The 24,748-nt window shown below is 40.9% G+C and overlaps 1 long non-coding RNA gene across 1 annotated transcript; it reads left to right on the forward strand.

The window, feature by feature from the left end:
- Window positions 1-629: 629 nt before the first annotated feature.
- On the forward strand, window positions 630-5,788 carry LOC138820774 (uncharacterized). Its single transcript, XR_011369980.1, has 3 exons — window positions 630-1,072; window positions 3,607-3,701; window positions 5,497-5,788. It is a non-coding gene; the product is annotated as an uncharacterized lncRNA (long non-coding RNA).
- The last annotated feature ends 18,960 nt before the right edge of the window (window positions 5,789-24,748 follow it).

Here is a 24,748-nt window from a genome sequence, read left to right on the forward strand (position 1 = left end):
CCTCCCTATTCCCTCGATTGGAAGGGAGGTATGGCGCCCTACAAGACCTGCGAGAGGGACTTCCAAGTCCCAGACCCCTACATATGGAGGGGCCGAGGGCTGGGGAAGTAACCTACTCGGAGACCTCCTCTGGAAAGGAAGGGCCACCCAAGAGCCCAGACTCTCAGCCACAGGATTCGCTTCCCCAAGCGTATCCGGTCAATGTGGCATCAGGGGCTAACAGGCCCTTGAAATGGTATCCATGGGAAGCTAAGGATCTTAAAAGAGCTCTGCCAGGCGGTGGCGGAGGATGGTCCAAACTCTCCCTGGGCCACAGCACAGACAGGAGAAAAGACTAACATTCGCAAACACATTTTCTTCAATGCATCGCCATCTTGGGTCTACTAACACAAGTTAAAACTTATAATGGACCCTGTTTTATCAGTAAAGCAATGTCAGAGTTTTTTGACAAATGGCATATTAATCATAGTACAGGAATTCCCTATAATCCCCAAGGCCAAGCAATTATAAAAAGAAATCAGCAATGTCTTAAGGAGCAATTAAAACAAAAAGGGGGAGTTAGCCCCCTATATACAGTTAACATTTTCAATTTTTCAAAAAGGGCAACTGACGGGACAACTAAACCCTAAGCCCCGAGTGAAAGTCAGGTGGAAGGACCCACTGACACAACAATGGAGAGGACCTGACCCCCTAGTTACCATGGGCAGGGGATTTGGATGCATTTTCCCATAGGGGAGATAGCCCCCATTTGGATTCCTGCTAGAAACCTTAAGTTTTTACCCATTCCTCTATACAGGAGGATGCCCAAGGATAAACTAACCATCCCCAAGGGCAACCAGCCCTTGAGAAGCTCTTGTGTTCTTTAACAACTGCAGATGGTGATACTCTAGCTGATGGCTGCCCTGACCCTCCCAGTCCCGGCAATGGCTACGGAATCCACATCAACCTCAACGGGTGACCTGGGCAGTGATCAGCACTGGTAATGCAAAAATCATCAGTAGCATCACAAGAAAAGCTGTTCCTTCGACCTGGTGGCCTGACCTTCATTTTGATCACCACCCTGTGTCATTACGTATGGACTGTTTAAAACATATTTTTGTAGGAGCTATCTATTTTAATGTTACCTGCCCTAATTGTTCTTTTACTAATTGCTTGTACAACCACCTTTTGTTATGTGTCCTGTAAATATGTCTAAAACCTACTCTAGAACAAGCCCCACCTCTGGACTCTAAAGTGGCAAAGACTGCTATCCTCCCATCCCTAAAGTTAAAGGGCTAATGACATTGCTTGACCTGGGAATGCTTTTGCTGATGCTTTTTCTATGCCTTCCTTGCATTATACGTGTACTACAAAACTCTTATGAGCCAGCCAGTTACATAAAATCAAGCTCCAAGTGAATAAATTTCCCCGAGAGGAATCGCAGCCAGAGACGGGTAAGAGGGAGTGCCAGTCTGACCAACCTAAGACAGGGCCTTCAGCTTTGCTCTGAAGAAGTTCCCGATGATGGGTAAGACAGACAAGGTGATCTACCCAACCTAAGACAGGCGGGTTCACTTCTTTAGACAAAGACGGGGTGTTGGGAGCTGACAGTAAAGCTTAAAGGTCATCTTGACCCCTGTGCTCGCTTGAAGGCACGTACAAGGAACTGGCTTACTTGAAAGACATCAGGTGCCTGGGATTGCTTTGCTATGTCTACACAGTTTGTTTTAAATTTTACTGCTTGGGACATTTCAAACTCTAACTGTGGTGGGGCTAATGTTTATTATTGTGCTAGGTGGGGATGAGAGGTAACTGGGACAGGCTCTTATGCACCAGGGACCTCCTTCCAGACTTGCCTCCAACCTTGTTCCTGGCCAAATGTAATCCTGTTAAAATAACCTTTACAGAGGAGCGGAAAAGGATAACTGACTGGGAGGTGATCTGCCATTAAAACAAAAAGGGTGAATATGTGGGGGAAATCTGTGGGGAACACAGGTAGCAAAGATGGCCCTGAGAGGAAGTTGAGTGGGCACAGCCGGATTTGTTTAGGTTCAGTGTGTCAACAACTCATGGAAGCCTAGGTGCATGTTAAGGTATGGCCTTTCAGTGATTGGTTGGTCCCATTTCCTCTCCTCCCACACAGTCTTTTGCTTTAAAAAGGGGATGCTCCCTGTTAATTAACCAGTTCCTGCTTGGTTTGACTCCCGGCTGCATCTGATTGTCTCCTGGGCTAAGGGAGGCTGGGGAACAGGCGAGCAGCCGCACTTCACTTTGCACTTACCTCTCCTTGGACCCCGTCTGTCCAAAGACGGACGAAGACCCAACAGTCAAGTCAAAAACAGAGCCTCCGGCCAGCATCCTAGAGCCGAGGGTAGCACTGGCAGTGTGAGAGAAGACAAATGAAAGGGTTTTAGATATCAGATGGAAGATGGCACCATTCAGTTGGGAAAAGTAGAGGTCACAGATCTGTGGAATCATTCTGATGTCAAATTTGTAAAAGGCAAGAAAGCTGAATGGCATTTATTAGGCTGAATCTACGATCTAGTCAAGTTAGGTTCCTTCCATGATGCCTGTTCATTTCTTAGGGTGATATCCCTGGTGCTCCATTTAATTCATCTCCAAACCAGAATGTAACTGCATCTGGCAAGATCTGGCAGAGTCAGCATGCCCTTCCTGCTTAGTAGTGTTTTTCTTCTCTTTTAACAAAACAAAAACAAACTCTGAAGCTTTCCCTACAAAAACTATATCCAGATAGTTCGCTCTCTTCAACTCTGTTCTACTACTTCAACCAGACTGGAAGATAAAACAAAGTCAGTGGGGGAAATCTCTGTCCTTCCATTGTGGTAGTTCATCCTGAGGAGGCCACACGGGGCAATAGTGGTCACAAGCCAAGCTGCCTGTAATTAACTGTGTACATCTCAGAGTGAGTCAATCTCTCTGAATCTCAATATTATATTCAGTCAAAGGATAAGCTTGAATCAGCTGGTTTGCCAGGCCTCTTCACAGTCCAAGAAGCTAGAATATTGTGTTTAGGGTTAGATAAAATAGTCATTTAAAATTACAAATCACTGCTGTGCCCTCTTTTAGCAAAGTGCAGAAAGAGAAAAAAAAAATTCCAATAAGGTTCAAAGACTCTGAGCCTATTTATTTGATGATCTTTTCTTTTCATTTATTCTCCAAAGATTAGCTCTTCCTCAAAAACAAAGAAATGAAGAAACAAAAACACTCTTCTCCAAACTCACAGGATAACTGAATATATAATGGGTGAAGTAGGTTGTACCAATGTGACATCATTATCACTGATATCCTGTGCAGCCTAACTTACGTTACTATTTTTTAAAATATATTGTCTTTAAGTAGTTGTGCAAAGGGGTTGTCATTCAACAAAGCAGTTTATGAATATGTCACCCCTCTTAACATTCTCACCTTCCAACCCACCCACACCTCACTTTTCTTAAATTTTATTGAATATATATTGAATGTTCGGTCACATTCTCCTTGGCTCCTTCTCTTCATTCCTTCGAAAGTTACTATTCTTTTTCCTTGTGAGATGACCACACCCAAATCTAGGGGGCTTTTGCTTTCATCATGAAAATAACCGTAAATGCTCTTATTCTTTTAAAATAGGATCATCAAGAGAGCCCTTGACCTCTGGAGGCGAGCAGGCTACAATCCCCAGTGTCAACAGCCAGGTGACTTCTCAGCTGCAGGTTTTAAAATATGTAAGTAGGTTATAGAGATTTGCTCCGATTTTTAAATTAAAGGTAAGTTGGGAAAAAGGAGGCTTCTCAACCCTCAGCCAATCCTACATATCTGAGATCTACAAGATAGTTGTACTCCAGACAGTAGCTCATAAAACAGCAGCCGACTTTGGAGGGAAGTAGAAGAGACCCCAGAGAAAGAGAAAAAAATGCATTGAGAAGACAAAAAAGTTCTCTCGACTAGTTGTATTTTTGTCATCTCTGTTTCGTTTTGGGTTTTGGGGGGGGGTCTTTAAACTGGAATTTGAACTTGCTTAGCAGGCAGGCACAATGCTACTTGAGCAACACACTCAGCTTTTTTTAACTTTAGTTATTTTTCAGGTAGGATGTCATATTTTAACCTAGGACCAGCCTCACACCACAATCCTATCCATGCCTGCTGCTGACGTCATGGACAGGTACCCCTGGCCAAGCACATGGATTGAGATGGGAGTCTTAATAATTATTTTTTTACCCAGGGTGGTCTCAAACTACCAATCTCTACCTCCACATAGTTACGATTACAGGGAGACACCGCCATTCTTGTCCTTTTTCAAGTTATTTTTCAAGTTTCCTCCTTCCAGAGTTCTGTTGAGAACACTTGGAATCTCTTTTGATTCTGGAACTTCTATGTTAAAGGTCAATTGTCTGTCTTTTAATCTTTATAGTTTCTATTGAAAATATATTTGATTATCCTTTCAAAAGTAAGGAAATAGGGTCTTAAAGAAGCTCAGTGCTTTGCCTAAAGTAACAGAGATCTGATGAAATAGCCATGGGGTGCTGACTCTAAAATCCTGGGGTTCCTATTGTGGAATTCTGGGCTTACTGCCTGCCAGGCACCTTGGCACTTAGTTCCCTTCCTGATGTCAACCAAGAGAGGATTTGTTTTTAATTAGTAACCACAAACCATGACTGAGTGACAAGAAATCATAATCCTTGCCTATATTGACAAAAAAAAAACCCTATATGTCAGATATTCTTAAATGTGTTTCACTCTGGCCTGTACCAGCTGTGTGTCCTCAATGGAGATACATAATCTCTCTGTGCCCAAGTCTCCTAAGCAGGACACTGTATTTATTAGAGGATTATTCAAGAGATTAAGAGCATTAATGCCCCGCTCATTCCCCTGGGTACCTGCATCCCTCACCAAGGAGCCAAATATTCTTCAGGCCTCCCCTGGAGAAGCTTCTGTTCTCTCTCCCATCAAACATCTCGAGTGTTCGTTAAAATAAATGTTCCAGGTGAAATAATATATACAGAGATCTGAATCACCCCATACAAGGCTATGTGCTGTAACCATGGAGATAGTTTTATATTTTTGTCTTTAAGAGATATAGTTTTTAAAAAAGCCTTTCCATGAGGTCTGTATCCTTGACTAGCACCAACAGTAGCTCTCCTTTTGTTCTTCTAGAAAAACACGGCAGCTGTGCCCGCTCCCCCGCTTCTCCCTCTCAAACTCTTATTGTTTCCATCTTAGATTATTTTAGCGGCCTCCTACCTTGTTCTACTGTCTCCTTTCACTAAGCCCTTTATTGTGAAATTGGTCTTAACCTTCTATATTGTTAATGGAGTAATAACAATATGGGGCGGGGAACAGCCCAATCAGATCCTTCCCTATATTATTCCAATAGCTCCATTATTCCAATGTCCAAGGTCACCTCACTTCTCCTAGTCGGTGACCTGTAAACCTTCAAGTGCTTCTTACTCTCCTCTTCTGCATCACAAGGACTTGGCCACATTCTAATTCTAATCTCCCTCTCCCCAATCTTGCATTCAGGTTTGCTTGTCCATCATACGAACATACCGACATGTCTCCAAATGAGGCTCTGCTTTCCTGAAGTCCTCTGAACTGTGGCCCTTATGTTGGAGTGTCTTCACATCTGTCAAGATACAGTATCCAAGCCTAATGTGGTAGTACACACCTGTAATCTAAACCCTAGAGAGGTAGAAATGAGTGGATCTTGAGTTGACTATCTCCCCAACTCAGCCAACTTTGGTTTCCTAAAAACATCTGTCTTCTCATGTGTTAACCTCAAACTTTACTCTGGTCATACTAATCTATGGTTATTCTTTTTGTTAGAACAAAACTGCTTTTCATCTGTGTATTTCCTGAAAAGTGATAAAACAATGTTTATGAAAACATCTGTGAGTCTCATCTTGCGCACGTCAGGGATTTGGGAAATGGAATAGGATTAGACCTGTTCACACATCAATTCTCTAGGAGACAGTGCACAGCCCACTCTCTATCTGTCCGAAAAGGGTCTGGTAGAAAATTAAATTGTTTATAGACTATCTAAAGGTCAATATTTAATCCTTAAAAAAGTATTTGACTGGAAGTAGTAAATTGATGGACTAGTGCTGGAATGCTTTCAGATGCTCAGAGACCTGTGGTCTGCGTTACCTTCCCCCATCTCCATGCTGTAAGTTCCATACAATGCATGAAGAGATCTCATGCCAACGGCAGCATATGTGCTGCTAAACCCAACATATGGGAAGAGGTGAAAGAGGAACTTTAAAAATAATCAAATTTATCATTTTTAGCAATTTTCAAGATATGAGTCCTGGCACCTCATTTTTGACACTCCAAAAAGTGCGCCTACCAAGTTATATTTGTAAGTGTTAAGGGGACAGGCAAAGATTGGACGCTCTGCGTGGAGGTGAACCATTTTCCATTGCTGTGTCTTCTCTGCGGTGGAGGAGAAAGAGCAGGGTAGGAGCAGGGAGAGGGAAGACAGGCAGAAGGAAAGGCAGGAAGGCTGAGATCTGACCAAGAGGAAGCCACACACACACAAGACTTTCTTCCTGAACTCGCCAAGCACCATTGCCCAAATCCAGCTGGCCTTTTGCACAAATTCTTTTTCATTAACTCCTTCTCCCATAAACTACCTACGGGGCTTCAGACATCTTTTCCTTTACTGCCAAAGTCTTTGAAGTCAGAGGCCTTGTTTGCTGATATACAAAATAGGTCAAGGATATTACTGCATCCCGTGTTAATTTAATTAAGGGTTTTAATGAAGCAGAAAATTAATCAAAAGGTTGTCAGAAGAATATGTCAGAATCCGTCTTTACCAATTTGAACATACTGTGTCACAATCCATCAGCTGTTTCTGGCAGCTTCCTTCATGAAAGTACTGAAACAGACTGGATGGGTAAAATGGAAAACTTTGCGAAGGACAAAGGGAAGTCCATTTTCTTTGTTCAATGGCATTGTGAGGCTTATTTTCTTCCAGGCTAATGGGGAAGAATAAGCAATGACAATTCAAAGAATTGGAAGATTATGGAAAAACTTCTAATAATCGTAGCTTGTGTTCATTACCTTTGAAAGATTTTTTTAATTTAATTTTATTTGTGAACATACTGTACAGAGGAGTTACAATTACATGGGCAGGATAATGCGTACATTTCTTACCAAGCATTGCAGCCTCCTCCTGTGTTTACCCTTCACGTCCCTTCCCAGCCTCCCCCGTCCCCCCCAATCCCAATCCTTCTCCTTCCCCCCCTTCCCCCCCCCCCCACACCGACGTTGTAAAGCTCGTTTTGGACATGACAACTTGTACTTCTCATTGTTGCAACAGGTCCACCTGTATCCTTAAACAACTGGTTTTTCCCCATCTCCTCCACAAGTTATACTGACATCAAATATAGTGAAAGCAGGCTTTCCCTCTTCTCTTTTGGGGACAAACTTTCTCTCTCTCTCTCTCTCTCTCTCTCTCTCTCTCTCTCTCTCTCTCTCTCTCTCTCTCTCTCTCTCTCTCTCTCTCTCTCACACACACACACACACACACACACACACACACACACACACACAATGTTTAAGGATTGTTGTTTTGTAAATTTTTTGCAGTGCTTTAATTGGTTAAAGAGGAAAAAATGTCTATCTTCACTCTGCCTTGAATAAAAACTGAATTCAACAAACAAATAGGTTTTAAATAAATGAAGAGTGAATATGATATGGTCACAAAATTTAGAAAGCATTTATGGGATGTGTTGATTTGCTGCAGTCTCATTTCCCTATCCTTCTAGTATCCCAGTGTCCAGCACTGTCTGTCCAGTGTCCAGCAGCTGCCCAGTGTTCTTGCTTCCTCATTCTATTACCAAAAGCTTCTAAAATAAGGATTGAAGCACAATGACAGAACAAATTAAACACCTACAGTCAAGGCATTGTGGAGATGTTATTAAAGCAAAGAAAACAAGGACTCTGGGACTGGGAAGGTGGCTCAGTGGTAGAGCGCTTGCCTTGCATGCATGAGGCCCTGGGTTTGATTCCTCAGCACCACATAAGCAGAAAAAGCAGGAAGTGGTGCTGTGGCTGAAGTAGTAGAGTGCTAGCCTTGAGATGAAGAGCTGAGGGACAGTGCCCAGGTTCAGAGGGCAGGCCGGACAACAACCAACCAACTAAAAAAAAAAAAAAAAAAGAAAGAAAGAAAGAAAGAAAAGAAAACAAAGACTCTACTGGGATGCAATCAGAGGTCCAGCCAAAGCTGAGCTCTATGGCTTATACCAATAATCCTAGGTACTTTGGAGGCTAAGATTGGATAGCTAGAGATTTGAAGGCAGACGAACATTCCCTACCACCCCACAAGGAAAAAACCTGAGCCCCTTCTCCACATAAAAAGCCAGAGCAAAAATGCCTAGAGTAATGATTCAATCAGAGACCCTGCTGAGTAAGCATGAAGTCCTGAGTTCAAACCACAGTACTATAGGAGGGAGGGAAGAAAGGAGAGAGGAAGACAAAGAGGGAGGATGCGAGGGAAGGAGTGAGAGGGAGAAATAAACCCAGCCACTTCTGGGACTTTCTACATCACCCTTCTAGTTTCACTAGCCCAATGGTGCTACCATTTTAGATGGCTTTGGCAATTCTTAAAAATCAAGCTTCTAAATATTTACATTTCATTAACTTTCTATACCCAATTGCTCTTTTATGATTCTTCTCCTTTCTTCCTTTTTTTTTGGGGGGGGGTCCAGTCATGGGACCTGAACTCTGGGCCTGGGCACTGTCCCTCAGCTCTTCAGCTCAAGGCTAGCGCTCTACCACTTGAGCCACAGCACCACTCCCGGTTTGCTTATGTGGTGCTGAGGAATCAAACCCAGGGCCTCATGCATGCAAAGCAAGCACTCTACCACTGAGCCACCTTCCCAGCACCTCTTCCTTTAAAAAAAAAATCAATAGTGGGGCTTGAACTCAGGGCCTGGGGACTGTCCCTGAGCCTCTTTGTGTACAAGGCTAGAGCTCTACTAGTTGAGCCACTGTACCACTTACCGTTATTGAGTGGATAACTGCAGCTAAGAGTCTCACAAGGCCTTTTCTACCTAGGCTGGCTTCCAGCTACAATCCTCAGATCTCAGTCTCCTAAGTAGCGAGGATTACAGGTGTGTGCCACCAGTTCCTGGCTTCTTCTGCTTTCTTAAAGACCTCTATAATACTAAAAGGTTCACTTTCCACCAATGAGCTTGACAGACTCTGAGAGAAAAGTCCTGCTGCTACCCTTAACTAAAGAAAGACGGTCTTCTAGGGAAATAATTGTCTAGCCAGGACTGAAACTTGGCTTTAGATTCATTTCAACATAATTCAACAGAAGTAAAAGGCATTTTTTGTGGATCTAATTTATCTAATCTATGTCAGAAAGATTAATATATGTCACAAAGATATACCAAAGGGATAGTCTTCCCTGTGTAATGCAGAGAAGTTAATCAACTTGCTGAAGGCCATAGAATTAGAATTACAAAAGCTGGAAGGGACCCCTTGGTCAATTGGTTCTTCCATCCCCCATTGACACCCATTCTTCAGTATGCTATACAACAACACATATGCAACGTTTATTATGAGCTTTTATTCTTTGGTCGGTGCTGGAGGTTAAACTCTGGGCCTGGGCACTGTCCCTCAGCTCTTCAGCCCAAAGAGAAAGCTCTACCACTTGAGCCATAGCACCACTTCCAGTTTTCTGGTGGTTAACTGAAGAAAAGAGTCTCACGGACTTTTTTGCCTGGACTGACTTTGAACCATGATCCTCAGATCTCAGCCTCCTGAGTAACTAGGATTACAGGCATGAGCCAGCAGTGCCCAGCTACGATGAATTTTTGTAGCCTGCATTTCTTTTGACAAACACAAAACATTGCGGACAAGTTTTATTTTGACATGAGTGATTCCTGTTGTGAGATTGGTTACAAGCACCATTTAGAGCCAAGTGGATAATAGGTATGTTATTTAATTTGATCCTCATACACATACAAATCAGGGATTTGCAATAACTATTTTCATTCCTGTTTTATAGACAAAACCGAGGCTTCAAGAAGCTAAAGTAACTTGTCCAAGATCACACAGCTAAGTAATTAATGGACCTAGGAAACAAAGCCGGGTCAGAAAGCCTCCACGATGCCAACTATCCTACACCGTGCCCCTCCCCACAGATATGCCAAATTGTACCTTGCACACAAAATTCAGCGTGACTGGCAGAACAACAGTCTTCTAGATACTTTCCATATAGTGGCACACATCTAAAACCTCAACCATGAGGCAGGAAGATCATGAGTTCAGGCCCAGCCTGGGCTCTACATGAAGACTTTGTTCCCCAAACGAAGAAAACAAAACAGAACGATTACACTTTCCTTTCCACAAAGCATTTCCTTGCATTGTTTTCTTTCTTCCTTATCCAGAGCTCCTGAGATTTTTCCCTCTAGGGTTGACTTGTCCTTCTGGGGGGAAAAAAAAGATTACTACTGCAACTCAGGTCTTAGACCAAATGAACAGCAAGGGTGGGCAAAACAGGAGGTTCACTTGGCTCTGATAAATCTGCTTTTATTTTTTTAATGACATCAAGACATCAAGAGCATTGCAGTAAATAGCAAATTAAGGTTTTCATTCTGCTTGATCCTTATTTTTCTTTTAAGATGAGGCGGAATGTAATTTAAGTTGCTCACTATCTCACATCTTAATTGATAGACCTCTTCCTTATGTTTTGTTCTCAGGAATTAATGTTTGTATTTAATATCATGCTGTCATTATCTTGTTTCCTCTACACTGAAAAGAGTTGTCTGTTATTTGCAGGTGTAGAGGGCCAGCTGGAGACACAATTCCCTTCTCTCTTTCCCTCCTCGCACTGATCACTGGTTATTACGCATAATTACATGGAAGCATGTATTAGGCTTTATTATAATGCATGACAGTGTGCTTTAAGTAAATTAGAAATTTGCATATCAATTCAGGGGGAAAATACTAAAATGCCATTCAAGACCTTTTATTTACATCTGGAAGATTTCTAGTTTTTAGGGAATTGATTATTCCTCCCCCCCCCACCTTAGGTTGGTAATCATAATCAAAATCCAAAATTCGAATGTATAATGAAGCCAAGGTGAAGGGGGAGGGACTATGAATGCTGTGCTGGTTTTCTTTCTCCCCTCCCTTCTCCCTGTCTTAGTAACCAGCTGAACAAATGGTTCCTTAGTAACCAGGCAGGTCATGCATTGGCTACCTGGGATCCTTAGCATTTTCCTTATAAGGCTTCAGCTCCCTGGAGCCCATAGGAAACAAGGTGGTGGTTTAGTCCTTCTTCAGCATGAAGAACTTAGGACCCTCCAAAGCAGACACAGAGAGTGTCCCCTAGAGTGTGGAGAATTAACAAGTGACCATGAGCTTCCACAGTGAACTCCATCCTGGCCCGGCTTTGCCTGTCACTTTTCTGCAGTGTCCCCCTTTTTGCTCCTTGATTTTTGGAGAGAGTTAGCCCATGCTGGAGAATTACATAGAAACTTCTAAATGTATGATAAATGAACCAACGTGCATCTGTTTCCAGAAGTGGGGGGAAGCAATCTCGTTTCCTTGGGAATTGTCCCGGAGGATGCTGAATCATTCCTGGAATAAACATGTGTCCCTTGGCTCATTAAGATAATTTGCAAAGTATATTTCTGCCTTTAGAAAGAACTAGAGGCTTTCATGTCGTTTTCCACAACAAGGCTTCTCAATTTCATTTTACAACAGCTTTGTTTCTGGTCATGTGTATTGTGTGTGGCGTGAACTTACAAAAGCAATGACTAAGGAAGCTTTCTTTGGATGATTTATTTTTTTAAGAAAACATGGATACCTGGATGCATGCTGATGCGACACAAAACTAAATATTATCTGACTTCTACTAAAGTTCTGCAAACTAAACAAAAAAGAATTGTGCCTTTTTTAAAGTATGATTTAAACTTTTACATTTCTCACATTGGCAAGGATGAATCTTTTAACAACAGTGCCTTAATGCCAATAACACATATTACTTTGAACTTAAAGTATCACCTAATAATCTGATACTTTTAAAAATGGACATAAGTTGTTAAGGGAAACCTTCCAATGGTGCTACGTTTAAGGGCAAACTACTACTACACAGTTGAACCATTAACAAATGTCTATATTTGATCTTTTTAAAAATCTACCCAAGCAGTGATTTCATATGGCTCAGTCTAACATATTTATCCAAGCGACAATCTTTTTTTTTTTGTGCCAATGACATAGAAATGTAGTGCTTATTCATTACATGCGTTTATTGATACCTTCACCTTATGCCATATAGGACTCCAAAGAGGTGATGATATTTTATTATTTTTCCTTCTACAATTGAAAATTACAATAGGTCAGAAGAAAATACAGCCAACATTCTTTGGAAGTTATTGCTTCCCCCCCCCCATTCCTATGCAAAGGACTACAGATATTGATTAAAATATATTGAGACAATTTAGAAAGACCTGGCTGTCCAGTTCCCTGGAAGGTCAGCGTTGGCTGACCTTTGGCACAGCCACCATGTTATACAAAGCAGGTCCTAGGAAGAGTTCAACCTGTGCTACACAGAGTTTGTCCCCAGACAAAGAACTGCAAATTGTTGAAATTGGAAATAGAAAGAAGTTCATACAATTATTTCCCAGAAACCCTAATATTAACATGCCCAGCATGTATTTAAGAACACAAACTTCTTGTTTCAGTTCAAGAGTTCCTATAGAAAATATGAAACATAGAAAACAAACTACTAGAAAAAAGACAAATCTAAAAGGGACTTGTTCTTGAGGATGAAAAACTGACTTCCTATCTGAAAAAGGACAATTAAATCCCACCTTCTGTCTCTCGGTATTTGAAATTCCACATGAGTTATAATTGTTTTCATAATAGTAAGATAATATGCAAATTAAAAAATAGGAATCATATCTTTTTTTTGTTTGTGGCTGTTTGTATCGATCTATTTCTCTAGAAATAAGCTTTTAAATTATGTTGTATACTTACATAAATTTATATAGAGACATACCTGCCTAATTTTACTGTAAAACCTCAGAAACTAGAGAAATAAAATGGATAGAGTTCCTTGAGGATCTGCAATACAAACTCCTTATTTATAGGTGAGTCTACCAGTTTCAATCATTAAGTTGGAATTAGATTCCAGTGTATCCAGGTATTCATTTCACAACACCACATTACACTCAGAAATACCTTGCTATACCCAGTAAAACCAAAAACACTCAAATCAATCTGAGGTAGGTACTATGGCAGAAGAAACAAACTGAATTTCATATTCTATCTCCTATCACAACTGAAAGGTGAAGCATTGTCAAAGAAAATGTATTTGCCAGTCTCAGAAGCTGGTTCTCAGTTATCTGACTAATATAAATAGTAGAATCAATAAAATGTTTAGGACATCATCTTACAAAGGATTTGCTCCTTCCCTTTATTCAAAATACTAATCTGTTTACTGAAACTCCAGCAGCCATTTTGGGCAAAGTCATCCTCATAGGACTGGTTTAGCGATAAGGCAGCCCGGGTCCTTCGTAACCAGGGTACCCACCCGCCCAACTATTCTGCAGTCCCCTTCGAATGAGAAAGAAAGAAATTTCTTTTGTATTTAAACCTCACATTTTCCATGTGCTCTTCTGTTTTATGTAGTCAGTTCTAATTCTAACTAATATATGTGCAAATTATGTAATGTAAAAGATCTTAAAATATTTTAATTACTGTGACTAAATAATGAACCACGATTGATTTAACCTGTGCTTTTTTTTAACCTATAGGGATTAAAACATTAATCAAATACTATATTATGTTTCCAATCCCATTTCTACCCCCTGGGTACAATAAATGTTTAAATCACTACAAGAAGCACCATCCAGGGCAAGCACTTTAATGAGAAGTAGACAGAAAAAATAAATGTGTTTTCACTCTGTATCTCGATTTATAAACATTACCATCCTAACTACTCAATTTGACTCTTTGTCATATGAATGTTGGCAGAAGTAAAAAAAAAAAGACATTTCATTTATTTTCTAAGTTTACATGTACACACTTGTATAAGCCAGTAAATCACTACTCTCAATATTATTTTTATACAGCTACCTAAAGTACATGTCTGAACAATATTTATCAAGAAATATTTCAAGCTGGGTGCAGTGACTCACATCTATAAGCCTAGCTGCTCAGAAGGGAAAGATTAGCAGGATTACAGTTTTACAGTTTGAAGTCAGCTCAGGCAAAAAAAAAAAAAAAAAAAAAAAAGAGTCCCATCTGAATGACTAAAAGACTGATTACAGTAACATGCACTTGACGTGCCAGCTATACCAGAAGCATACAGAACAAGACTATATTGGAAAGAAAACAAAAGCAAAAAGAGTCTGAAAGAATGGCTCAATGGCAAGGGAGGGAGAAAGAAAGGAAGGGAAGAAAGGAGGGAAGGAGGAACAGAAGAAGGGAAGGAGGGAAGGAGAAAAAAAGTTTCTAGAAAAAAACAATGCCACACACTATTCATTCTCATCTAGTTTGGGTTTCTAGCCCTAACTTTAATGATTGTGCAATCTCCTTTAAATCCTTAGCTCAAAAACTAATATTTCACATAAGAATGGGATAATAAAAGGGAATAATAATAAAAGTAACAATATTTGTACTTTTCCAATGTGCTTTCATACAAAAAGTTCCAAGTGCTTTATAAATTATACATGCAAGAATTACTTAACCTTCTGCTAAAAGGCTGCTACTCGTAAAAGGAAATTCTCTGCAGAGTCAGGCCGTAGGAAAGTCTACTATACAGTGTCCATGAACAATTGTTGGGAGAGGTTTAGGGAAGTAAAGTGTAACTCTCTACTGGGCAGCACTAAAAGCTTTGTATAATTCCTTTAAAAAATCATCAAGGGAGCTTTTAATCACCAGAAGTAGTCAGCTCTCTGTTTTGGGTCCTGGCCAATCAAAGTAGATACTTCATCCATAGAACAGCACACCAAATCACCAGGGGTTTATGAAGTCAGCACAACTTCATTAGCAATCGTGTTTTTGCCAATGATGACTTTGAACAGGGAAAATGGGAAAGATCAGAAGGCAGGTGAAACCGATACTCCTGAAGCTGACAAGACCTAGATGGAAACATTTGGATTTTCACCCTCTGTTCCCTGTTGATCAGTGCAGATCTGAGATTGGAGAACTGACTCCCAGTCTTAACCACCCTCGACAGAGGACCCCAGCTGGGAAGGTTCTGTGAACTCCTGGGCTTAACAACTTCTCTCAGCCTTTGGAGACCATGATCCTGCTAACTGCGGTCTCCCCTGTGAAGCACTCTGATTATCACTACACCAGCCATGATCATGCCCTTCCTCAAACTGGTGTGACTCTCCTAGTGGAGTATGTGTCAATCCTGCAAGCGACGCTCCTTTCACCTTTCTGCTTTCCTGAAGGACTGGCTCTCTATCACATTTCAATCCACTACAAAAGGCCTACCCACAGTAGGGTCCACATGTTTGATTAATGACTGAATGGTGCAATCCAGTCCACTACCAATGCTGGCCTAGACTATGATAGCCATTTCCCATTGACTTCATTGTGACCATGCTTGCCTTCTACTCATTTATTCTAAATGCAGCAGCCAGAAAGAGAGCTTCAAAAACAGAAAAACATGCTGTCAACTCCCCCAGTTCATTTTCCCGGTCCTTCCCTCCTCCACCATCATGCCAGAGAACAAGTTCCAAAGTCCTCACCATGCCGGGACCTGCAGACCTGGATCTGTCTCCAGAATTTAATTTCCCACCTCTTCTCCTCTTGCTCACACTGTATTTGTCATGCTTACTCCTTCCATTCTACTCGAACACACACCACTGTCTCCTCCCTCAGATCTTTACCTAAGTGAATCCATCCAAATGGGGGACGCCTCTGCCTGCCCTGCTCTGGCTCTTCAGGTCTCAGATTCAGTGCCACCTTTTGGAGAATCTCCCAGGGTTAGGCTAATGTTTAGCCTCTATCAATTTTCATCTTGGGATACTGAGTTTCACTTGTCAAAATCTTTTGGGATCTCAAACTATACAATTTATGGGTAGGAATAGGAGGACAAAACTGGGAGAAAGCCAGGGAAGGGGTAGGTGACACTGTCCAAAAATAATGCACTCTTTACTTGACTTATATAACCGTAACCCCTCTGTATATCACCTTTACAATAATAAAATTTTTAAAAACTCTTTTAGAATCCTCAATCTGACAATCTATAGATTTCTTCTTCCCTCCAGGTGTGCATGATCTGCACACTATAATGTAAAATAATGACCGTGTGAATGATCAGCTATTGGCAAACAGGATGATTTAACAGAAACTCAAAATACAGTCTTCTACAACCATGAAACATGTCAAGTGTAAACCTGCTTTCAAATCCACTCTTCTGGACAGTTACATTGTACATGGATGTCGTTAGTTACATTCAAATTTCTACTTAAACAGAAGGTCAAACGGCTGCTATCATTTCTACTGTGAGAAACATCAGTAAAAAATCAATTAAATAAAAATTTAAAAAATATATTTTTAAAAGAATCCATGGAGAAAACATATTAAAAGGAGCATGGCAACACTGAATGGAGAATGGAATATATTTTTATGGGTGAAAACCCACCTGGAAACAAAAGCATAGAGGCTCATGTCCTATGAGAGGGATGCTCACATTGCAGGTGGTAATGGTCTTCCCAGCATGCCTCGGGGCATTATTTCAGATCCTCATGCTGCTGGTCTCACACCATCTGTGTGTGAAGTTCGCCTTTACAGCCAAACAAGAGGGGCAATGGGTGGGACAGTGAGAGGATTTCAATGTTTACCCAACCTTGTGCCTTTTAAAAATCACACAGGCCTTACATGAGAGAGAGGAGCTAATAGCCTTACCTCATAATTAAGGTAATCTTTAAAGAGCATTATATCTTATTTCAATAACTGCATAGCAATTAGGTGATTATTAGTGTCCACTAAAATATGCTATCAAGCATTAAGGGAAAAATACAGATGAACAATAATCACACTGTATGTTATATGGCACTGTAACCTGAACCATAATGATTATCATGTGTTATAATCTCCAGAGTATAAGTAACAGTATAAAAATAAAAGAGAGAAAGAAAAGAAGAAAAGTCTCAATTCAAAGCAAGTTCTTAAAGAGGCACATATACACTGAAAGAAGTATGGACAACTTGGAAAATAGAATAATACAGTAATATGACCCATATAATAGGATTCCTGCCACTAAGTCCCATGAATTCTACCTCTTGAATCCATTCATACTACTGAAATCCATTTCAGGCCATTAATATGTTTTGCTTAGACTGGTACTCTAGTATCCCCCTAAGTATTCTTGTTATTTCTGGCCTTTATCTGCTCTTAGATAAACACCTCTGTAACCATAGGAAATGCTTGCCATGTATCATTTCTGAAAGGCTCAAATGAGTTCTGATACAGTGTTACAATTGCCCAGGACATTTGTTCTGACATGCCATGTCTGAAGCAGTGAATATTAACAAACTTTATATATACAATGTCTTCCCCTAAATGTACAGCCTATGATAAAGTTTAATTTGTAAAGTAGGCACTTAACAATTACTAATAAAATTGGAAAATTACAGCAATATGTAAGAGTAAAATTGTATTGTATTACTATGCTGTGTCTTGGGCAGCTAATAAGTAAAATAAGTATGACTTTATCATGAGCACTATAACATCAAGGCATTTTGTCTGTTAACCAAGATGGCTACTAAATGACTAGTGGGAAAGTGGGCCATACATCTGGATATGTTGGAGAAAGGGTACGTTTGTGGACAGGAACAGGTAAGATTTCTTGAAATGGTGCACAATTCAAATCTTATTAATTCTAGAAATTTCCAGTTAATATTTGTCAGAGGATTGCTAACCATGGATAATTGAAATTACAGAAAGTAACATTGCTAGCAAGGGGGAATAATGTACATAAAATATTCGTTTGTTATATTTCCACTAACTTTTGTCACCTCATCTTTGCTCAGCAAATTTTTAGTGTTTCTTTCACTCTAATGGCATTTTCCTGAAAAACCTTGATTCTCCCATTTTCTCCTCATCAGGAATGAGGAACTTAATTTTCTCTTCTCCATAGCATCAAAGAACTTTGATCACATAATCACATTACTGAACACTTAGGAGCTACACAAATATTAACCACAAATAAATAAGACTAAGGTGAGGATTACTTATACCACACACACACACACACACACACACACACACACACACACACACACACACACACACACACACACACACACACACACACACACACACACACACACACACACACACACACACACACACACACACACACACACACACACACACACACACACACGGAAAACAGAATCAAGTGACTACGTCCTTCTATAACCCTATAACAAGCAGGTAGAAGAAACAGAATTCAAATTCAGCCTAATATGACCCAAGTTCAAACATCTGTCTACACAGTTCTGCTCTGCAATACCGCCACCACTCACTCAGCATCGTAGAGATTTTTATATACCTATTTTGAATGATCAGCAACTTACACAAGGCCAGTACATGATATATACTAACTAAATAATATACATAGTAGATACATCTGCTTCCTTACAGCAGACCTTAAGGAAGAATTGTTCAAAGGAAATCATTTACAATTAAAAAATTTTGCAGTCATCTTTTAAAGATAAAAGTACAATTAACAGTTTGAATGTTTGTTTACAACTGGGCATTGGTAGCTCATGTCTGTAATCCTAGTTACTCAGGAGGCTGAGCTTCGAGGATAGCAGTTTAAGCCAGCTCATGCAGGCAATATCTACATTTAATCACCAAAAAATGGAGGTAGAGCTGTGGCTCAAGTAATAGTATGGTAGCTATGAGCAAAATAGCTCAGGGACAGTGCCCAGCCCTGTGTTCAAGCCCCCAGGACCATCACACAAAAAATAGTGACACCGGGGGCTTGATCTCAGGGCCTTTCACTTGCCAAGCAGGTACTCTTCTGCTTGAACCACATCCCCAGCTCTAAGTGTATTTAACACCATATAGCTGCACTCTGACTTTGATACATAATTAATAGCCTCCCTCATTCTAAAGCTTCAAAGTTTAATGTGTCTTTTAGATTACAACACATCTCAATTCACAATAGCCACATCTCTATAGTGACATACCCAACAAAGGCCAGTTCATTATTGCAGAGGTTTAAGTTACAAGATTAGTAGCTGCATTGGTTTGGGCTTCTGTAAGGGTGTCAGATTACTGGATCCCAGGTAAGAGCTGGTGCTCCCATTATTAGCCAGGGCAGAGAAGAATACGTCTCATGACCACCCTGCTAGGACCCCCTACCATAAACATCTGGACTTCTTCTGGGAATGCTATCCACATTCGGATCATAGCAGCAAGTCCTTTTCTATCATTCATAAATGCCTCAACTTCCCACAATAGCTCACTTGGGTCTTCCCACTATCTTTTGGGACTCGTGATTATTTCAGCACCTCATTGATGTAGACAAAAATCCATGTAGTAGTATGGAACTTTATGGCTTACTTCCGGTATTAACTGAGTTTCTATTATCTGGCAGACACTGTGTCTAAAGGAGAATCAAACACATGCCTGTAATCAATAGTATTTGATTTGAACCCCTCTCGCCGCATTTTCCATTTCTGTCTTATGTTGGTACCATCTGCCTATAGAACATCTCTGAACAGAAGAATTTTAATTAGAAATTTTCATGTGTGTTGGATTCAACATATGGTTATGTACCCAAAGATTGTGCCTGGGATCTCTGACATTCGAGAGACAGTTAAAATGAATAAAGAGCCTCAAAAAAATTGTCAGGTACTGGGGATGCAGTTCAAATGGAGGGCAGGGTTGATCACCTAAATCTTCAAGGCTGAAATGAAAAGGAACTAGAAATCAATCCTGAAAGAGAAAGAGAAGGTAAATGAGAACATTCCAGGCAGAACTATGACAGACAAAACTCTTGAGCGTGGAAATTTTTAACAAATCCTGGTATAGCACTTAGCATCCCCAAGCTAGTGTTGCGAGGAATGTATAGAAATTAACTCACTATGTCTCATGCACAACCCTTTAATTTATACCCCAGCTTACAGAGGAGGAAAGAGAACTAAGTGAGTTGGAATGCATACTGAGACTAAACCATCAATACTGTGTCTCTACCACCAGCAGTAATACAGGCCATTCCCAGCTTTGTGCCAAGCACACATTATAATTATGCCTTAACTTTATTTGATAAAATGTTTCCAGACTATTCTGAAGTTTAGACCAAAAAAAGAGGCATTTGGTGGTTTCAATTCAAAATATCATATAACGTATTGAACCATCCTAAAAGACAACTGAGTATTTTTATGGAACATTAATTGTTGTTTTTTAATTTAATTTTATTGTCAAGGTGATGTACAGAGGGATTACAGTTACATACCTAAGGTAGTGAGTACATTTCTTGTTGAACTTGTTACCCCCTTCTTCATTTTTCTCCAAGGGATCCTCCTCCCCAAGCCCCCCACAAATTGTACATTCCGACATATTGTCTTGTGAGTATTGTTGTTGTATTGGTTCACCCTTTGTCCTTTGTCTCACCATGTATTATCCCCCAAGATCAACTTTTGGGTAGTATAGCATCTAGAGAAACAGCTTGGGATATTTGGATTCAACATTGGGTTTACAGTCTTGGATAACTCAGTTTCTTAGAAATCACAGGCAGAGCAATCTGCCACAAAACTTGTGGGAGTGAAGCACAGCGGCCATATTAGAGGGGAAATGAATGCTTAGTGAAACTTTAGAGGTTGCTGACAGCCAGCAAGGACAATTTTTTCTATCATTTCAAAAGTGCTTTGAGTTGTCATCTAAGCATAACCAAGAAGTTTTGTTTTGTTCCACCGTTCCCCCAATGGAACAGTGAAAGAAAGGATAAAAGAAAGGAGTCAGATAAATCAATATCCTCAAACGACTTCCAATTTAGCTCATTCATTTCCATTTAACATGTAATTCTTTTTAGCACTAATGTGCCAGGTTTTCTGCAAGGTAATAGAGGAAACAATGTCAAATGAAAATAAAGCACAAATCCTCTCCCTTAAAGAATTTAAAATCTCGTGGATGTATAATCAAATAACTGTTATACTCCAAATAAACAAGAATTAGAAACAAATGCTTTAGAAAAATACCAAGAAAAAAAACAATTCATTCCAATAGAGAGGGAATGGGTATTTATTTGTCAACTAATATTTTTCAATGGCTTACTTAGAAAAAAACATTCTACTAACTATAATAAAACAACACAACCTACAATATTTATGCCCAATTGTGAGGAGAAATTTCTCAAGAACAGAATTACTAGTTTTACCTATGGAAATAAGAGGCAAATTTTGCTTCAGATAAGAGGTAAGGAGGAGTACAGGAGTCTTTAGGTGACAATGTGACATGGTCATAAGCAGAAAAAAACACATGCAAAAGATGAGTTGTATAAAATATCATAGCATAGGACTGGGAAGGTGGCTCAGTAGTAGAGTGCTTGCCTTGCATGCATGAGGCCCTGGGTTCGATTCCTCAGCACCACATAAGCAGAAAAATCCAAAGTGGTGCTGTGGCTCAAGTGGTAGAGTGTTAGCCTTGAGCTGAAGAGTGGAGGGACAGCGCCCAGGCCCAGAGTTCAGGCCCCACGGCCAGAAAAAAAGAAAGAAAGAAAAAAAAATCATAGCATGCCGGGTGTCAGTGGCTTACACCTGTAATCCTAGCTACTCAGGAGGCTGAGATCTGAGGATTGCAGTTTAAAGCCAGCCGAGGCAAGAAAGTCCATGAGACTCTTATCTCCAATTAACCACCAGAAAACCAGAAGTGGCACTGTGGCTCAAGTGGTAAAGCACTCACCTTGAGTGCCCAGGCCCAGAATTCAAGCCCCACGACTGACACACACACAAAAAAGAAATCATAGCAGGCAGGATTTACTACTCTATCAAATCCATTCTCACCAGGTCTTTGCTGACAGTGATTTGGGGGAGGGGTCCATCATCGCATTCACTATCAAAACATTTACCGAGAATGTATTATACACCCTTAGCATTCAAAATATTTAAAGTAATTTAGTATAAATGACACACACTGCGTGTCTCTCCTTTCCAAAATAACTTAAATCTAGTAACAGTAAAACATATGGATTTATGGATGTCAGTAGGAGAGTACAAGGTGGATATTGTTATTCAAGTCAACCTAGGAGTGAAGGAAGACTACGCTAAAGGTGAGATATGTCAACTAGGTCTTGACATTTTCTATGGCATTAGAAAAAGAAAAATTCTTCAGGTGAAGAGAACATACAAGGGTAAAATTATAGAAATGCATTATTTAATATAGTAAAACTTTTGGAATTTAGTTACAATGAAGAAAGAAATGGATAGACAAAAGTAGTAGATAGCTACAGAAGATGTATACAGTGGAAAACTTTGCTTTCCCTTCTTTTACTCTTTCTCTTTCGTTTTCTGTGCCAGAACTAGGTCTGGAACTCAGAGGCTCACATTCTCACCAAGGTTTTTTACTCATTGCCACTTGAGTATTGCCTCCAGCTCTTATATTTTGTTGGTTAACTGGAGACCACACTCTCTCAGACTGCCAAATAGTAATCCTCAGATCTCATCATCCTGTAGCTAGGATTACAGGTATGAACTACTAGCTACTGACTGAGAGCTTTGTAGGAAATACCTAAGCTTTGGACTTTATTCTGAACATGGTGGTGTTCCTGTGGTTTTACAGTAGATGAATGGCATGACTAAATCTGCCCTCAACCTTGAAGAGACTGGAGAATGGACTGGAGAGTAAAGAACAGAACGACCTGTGAAGAAGAGCTGGCAAAGGTCACCAGGGAAAAGGCAGAGCTCTAAAATAGGTTAACTGGAGAAGGTAAAAGCAAAAGACATTGAATACAGAGTTCTTCAAGGTAGCACCAACTCAATAGGGTAAGCATTTAGATTAGCTGAGGGGGTTGACAAAAGGGTGGATGGTAGATACAACACCTAGTTTCTGGGTTGCGTTATTAGGTGAATAGCAAGGGTGGCAGTAACTCAGACAGAACAGGGAGGCAGGAGCTTAAACAGAAAGAGGATGACGTGGAAAAGTGGAGGCTGGTGTTGTGAAATAGAGATGGGGTAAGGAAGAAGCAATCCACTCAGGCTTTAGATGACACTAATCTATCAGACAGATCTGTCATCTGCCCACATCTGCTATTTACCTTGTGTTTCTTCTAAAATAAAAGAGCAATCAATCTTGACGTGCACTGCAGTCTGTGGGCTTGGCTAGACCTCCTACCTGGAATGCTCTTCACAGAAAGTGGTCAGATTAAAGCAAATCAATCCATTTGTGTCTGCCAAGTTAACATCGCCGTAGGAAGTTAATTGACCTTGCCTCTGACACAAGTCCAAATGACAGATGAGAAGTGAGGAGAGATGGGGCCTGGCCACCATTTCATGACGCAAACAATCTCAGGTTGTCTGTCCTCCTTCTATAAACAAATTGTCTGAAGAGCAAGTGATCCATGGACCAAACCTGGAGGAAAGTCAGAGTTAACAGTGTCTGTGGATGAAAATGTGAACTTGGACCCACCATTGTCAAGGCACCTACAGGGAAGCAAGCAGACATCAGAAAATGATGGACACAAAGTAGAGGTGGTTACCTACTCTGGTCCTTAGGGGAAAAGAACCATGCAGAGCAAACTACACAGAGCACTGACTTAGCAATGTATTCTGATGCCACCAGACTTGAACACGTGTCCAAAGCTTCGGGAACCCTCAGGCTTATCCCCTGCGCAGTGTGACAGAAGTATTGGATTTGGGGATTGGGAAGAAGAGGGCAGAAATAAATCAGGGAACCACCTAGCTTTAGAGTCCCATCAGGGCAGTCCACATCTAGGAAGCTATCATTAGACAGAGATACACACCCAAGAAGATTACCAACAGATGGCATAAGAAGACAGAAATCGCTGCCCAGCACAGCTGTGGTGGTGGTGGAGCCTGGACCTTTACCCGTACCTTCACCACGGAACGCAGAAACAGGTGGGCACAGCCCGGACAGCCACAGTCGGACGCAGAGACAACGTGCCACAGTCGGAAACATCACCGGGAACCATGAGTACACCCACCAAAGACACCCTTCCCAGAAAACAGCATCTGGACGGGACCCCTTGCTCTACCTGAGAACACCATTTCTGAACATGGCACAGAGGCTGCCAGAGAAGCTGACCAGAAACACTTGCTGGAGAAGTAGTGCTATTTTTTATGGTGATAGCCCTGCACCTTCCTTCCGCCCAGGGGGAGGCAGCCCTGCCCCACAGCAAAAAGAAAGAACAACCTTCGTATTCTAGCCAGGCCTGGGGCTAGCCAAGAACCTGGGAATTACAAAACCGAGTCTCTAAAACCTCACTGAAAAACAAGACAGGTCATAAAAGATGAATGTGTTTCCAGGCCAGACTGAGAGAAGGAATCCAGGGCCCTAGGCACCCCTCCATCAGGGACTGCTACAGATAGCCACAGCCCTGCCCACATCCAAGTTGTCCTCAGACTTAGATGTTCAGAGCCACCCCCATGCACTCCCCAGGAACTACCCATGAGCACACCCCCCAGTGCTGCTTCATCCACACAGGGAGGAGAGCTGCAATTTTGTGAGGCAGAACAGTTTTCTGGCCACTAAAACTGACTAGAGAATGAATTCATATTTTCTCTTTGATTTATAAGCAAGCTACAGGCAGGCCATAAAACCTCAGTTA

This window comes from Dipodomys merriami, unplaced genomic scaffold (genome assembly GCF_024711535.1).
Source record: "Dipodomys merriami isolate MVZ:Mamm:240054 unplaced genomic scaffold, mDipMer1.0.p SCAF_9, whole genome shotgun sequence".
NCBI classification, from domain to species: domain Eukaryota; kingdom Metazoa; phylum Chordata; class Mammalia; order Rodentia; family Heteromyidae; genus Dipodomys; species Dipodomys merriami.